At 40.3% G+C, this 4,044-nt stretch overlaps 1 pseudogene; it reads right to left on the bottom strand.

The window, feature by feature from the left end:
- Positions 1-3,704, bottom strand: part of LOC108297653 — a 5,872-nt pseudogene extending 2,168 nt beyond the window's left edge.
- Between the last annotated feature and the right edge of the window lie 340 nt (positions 3,705-4,044).

Below are 4,044 nucleotides of genomic sequence, written 5' to 3' on the forward strand. Positions count from 1 at the left end.
TTTGAGATGGAGTTTTGCTCTTGCTGCCCATATTGGAGTGTAATGGCACAATCTTGGTTCACTACATCCTCTGCCTCCTAGGTTCAAGTGATTCTCCTGTCTCATCCTCCTGAGTAGCTGGGATTACAGGCATGCACTACCATGCCCAGCTAACTTTTTGTATTTTTCGTAGAGACAGGGTTTCACCATGTTGGTCAGGCTGGTCTGGATCTCCCAACCTCTGGTGCCATCAGATTTTTTTGTCATGATTTCCTCATGTCTCTTTCCCTACTGGACTGTCAGCTCTTTGAGAGCAGTGTCTTCCTTCCACTGGCTCCTAGGGCCACCCTATATTTTTGTTGAATGACTTAGTCCACAGTGAGTGACACAGTTGACTAATATAAAACCAAAATGACCACTGTTCACACAACAGGCTACATTATTTTGTTCTTATTGTTCTGATCCAGCTCTTTATTTGTACTTACAAATTTATTTTATTTGTTCATCATGCATAATTTGTCTAGGTTTGCCCAATCATTCCAGCCTGACAAGGTAGTTTCCTTCATCATTTTTTAAAAATTCTGAGTCTGTTATCTAAGGAATAATGTTGCCTCTTCCAGCTGCATCCTCAGCAACATTTATGGTTGTGCCATCAATTTCCTTATCCTAGGTAAAAATAACAGTTATGGACAGAGTGTTTTCCATGACATTTTTCTTCTCTTCTACAGGATTGTATGTATTTCTTCTGGTGTTTTGTCAACTAGATGTTGAACTCCTCAAGACAGGCATCATGGATCTCTCATGTTTATAGGCTCTTAATTTTCTTGATTTTAAGAAACACTACAAAATATCCTAGTGCCCTTTGATGACGGTGGCAGAAAGCTGGTTCTGGAATCAATGACTGAGGATGAGAATGCAGCTCCCCTCTGCAGGTCAACCTAGGCATGTTTCTCAAACCCTTCAAGTCATCGATGACATTTTCTCATATACAAAATGTGGAAAAAAGTAGCACCTACATCACAAAATTGTCTCAAGAGAATAAAACAGATAAGGTATGTAGAATATTTCATGCTATAATTAATCCAAAGTGTTTAATATAATAATAGATATTAGAGTTATTATTTGAATTAAATAATAAATAATGGAAATATCAATGTCATCAAATCTGCTGATTTATTACTTAGTGTCTGCTAGGGCTGCCATTACAAAGTACCACAGTCTGGGTTGCTTCAGCAACAGAAATCTATTTTGTCACAATTCTGGAGGCCAGATGCCCAAGATCAAGGTGTCAGCAGGGTTGATTTTGTTTTGTCTTTATTCTTCACCATCTTATCCTTGCATCTTCACATGGTCTTTCCTCTTCATCTGTCTGTGTTTTAATCTCCTCTATTTATCAGAGTACCAGTTATATTGGATTAAATCCCACTCCAACAAAATCATTTAAACTTACTTATCTTTTTAAAAACCCAATCCTCAAAGATAGTCACATTCTTAGGCACTGAGTGTTAGGATATCAAACATATTTCTTTTTTGGGAGAAACATAATTCAGGCTATGATAATCAGTAATAGATGTCACACCCATTATAAATAATATCTAAGTTAATCATGATCAATTGTATAACCATAACAACAACTCTCCGACCCTTCTTTTTTTTTTTGAAACATGGTCTTGCTATAGTACCCGGGCTGGAATGCAGTGGCATGATCTCAGCTCATGGCAACCTCGATCTCCTGGGCTCAAGCGATCCCCTAATATCAGCCTCCTGAGTAGCTGGGACTATAAGCACATGACACCACATCCAGCTAATTTTTATTTTTTTGTATTTTTTGTAGACACAGGATTTCTCCATGTTACTTAGGCTGGTCTCAAACTCTTGGGCTCAAGTGATCCACCTGCTCTGGCCTCCCAAATTGCTGGGATTACAGGCATGAGCCACTGTGCCTGGACACTTGACCTTGTTTTATGACTGTATGTCCTCAACTTCTGCAATTTGACTGGCAGTGCCTCCAATGAAACTGATAAATATTTATGTCCCATTGCCATCAGACTCAGTCATGTGACTTGATTCGGTCAGTGCAAAATGAGCATGTGTACACACTCCACTTCCAAGCAGAAGTTTTAAGAGCCATTGATTATTTTCTTTAGATATCTTACTCTTTTCTGTCTATTGCAAGAACCATATATCTCAGATAAGGGCTGCTTCTTCAGCCCAGTGCCCGGAATGAGCACTTCTCAACTTTCAGTGAGACTGATCAGGCAGAGGTGCCTAAATGAGGAGCTACTGCTAATGCATAAAGTCAAGTGACAAGTATACTGGGATTTGGAGGGATTATTGCTGCACTGAAGCTGCCTAATGTGATCACCAACAATACATAACCCACAGATGCATGTACAGCTTATTCCTTTTCCTCATAGAAGTAATAGAAACCCGATATGCCATTGGTCATGTAATTCTAATAAACCCAAACTGTAAAAAGAGGAGCAGACTGTCAACAATTTCATGAGGGATCAAAAACTTATTTATTAAACATTCTTAGTACTTTTTACATTTATATGTAAGAACATGGCACCTTCCCTCATGCTTACATTTTATCTCACATATAAAGAAATTACAGATTTCACAGTTGGAATGGCAACTTTTACAGCCCTGCTTTCCCTGTTGTAGAGAGAAATCCTCTTCTGTTCTTGGAGAATCACAGTGGATACAGAAAATTAGAACTGTCTACCCTCACTTGACAAAAACAAGGATTCTCCAATGCAGTATAACTTCATTCACAATAGTGTCAAATGCACCAAAACACATGCTAGGTTCACAACTCAAACAACCATCATTTAACATTCTTCTAGTTCCCAGTTACTGGGTGAAGGTGACAACTGAGCCAGACTGTAAGGAATGAGCAGGATTTTGGCTGGTGAGACAGGAGGAGGACATTAAAGGCAGATGGTGCAGCTGAAACAAAGGCACAAAGTGTGCTGGAATATAAACAGTTGAGGGTGGTTGTGGCAGGGGTCGAGGAGTGGCTACAGATAGGACAGACAATCAGCTGGAAGGCCATCCTCAGAGCCAGTGTCCTTGATTCTACCCCACAAAAAACTCAGCAAACAACAGGTAAACACTTCTAAGTTGTATAGACCACAAATGTATATATTCTTGATTTTAAAATGGCTTCTGTTTAATACATTACTTGGCATAGCAGTTAAAAACACGGACATTTTCAGCAGATAGCTCAATTTCATACTAAATCTCTGCCATCGATGTGCCCTCTCCATCTGTGTACATTGATTAACCTGCCTGACTGAGACTCAGTTGCCTCTTCTGAATAATGGTGATAATAGTGAGCATCATTCTTGTAAATAAGGCTCGCTGGCTATAAAGATGCATGTAAATTTTTGAAAATATTTGAGTCAAAAGTAAAAGGTCAAGAAATGGCACTTTCTGAAATTGTTATCACAATTGTTCAGAAATGAAAGCTTAGTCATATGCGCCCCAGAGATTGAACCACCTACACTACACCCCTTAGTTGTGCTGACTTTCTAAACACTGCTTCTTATCTGTTCTAAAAGGTGCTTAAGACAAAACCAGAGAGAGACATGACAATTCAGTGATTGATATGGACTAAATGGAGAGCCACAGTTATGCCTCTCAGTGCCTGTTTCAGCTGAAGCAGGGCTAAGCTCACACAGTTCAAAATCAGCTGAAGGCCTGAATTCTTTGGTGACCATGCCTGCTACAAGCATGGAGCAGGGAACAAAGAGAATGTGCCTGGCGACTCCTCCTCTGGAAGCTCTCCAGGAAATCAGGACTCTTGGCCACTATTAAGGCTTGGGGGTGGCCAGACAGGTGGCTCACACCTGTATTCCCAGCACTTTGGGAGGCTGAGGCAGACTGATCACCTGATGTCAGGAGTTCAAGACCAATCTGACCAACATGGAGAAACCCCATGATTACTAAAAATACAAAAATTAGACAGGGATGGTGGTGCACGCCTGTAATCCCAGCTACCTGAGAGGCTGAGGCAGGATAATTGCATGAACCAGGGAGAAAGAGGTTGTGGTGAGCCAA

This window comes from Cebus imitator, unplaced genomic scaffold (genome assembly GCF_001604975.1).
Source record: "Cebus imitator isolate Cc_AM_T3 unplaced genomic scaffold, Cebus_imitator-1.0 Scaffold825, whole genome shotgun sequence".
NCBI classification, from domain to species: Eukaryota; Metazoa; Chordata; class Mammalia; order Primates; family Cebidae; genus Cebus; species Cebus imitator.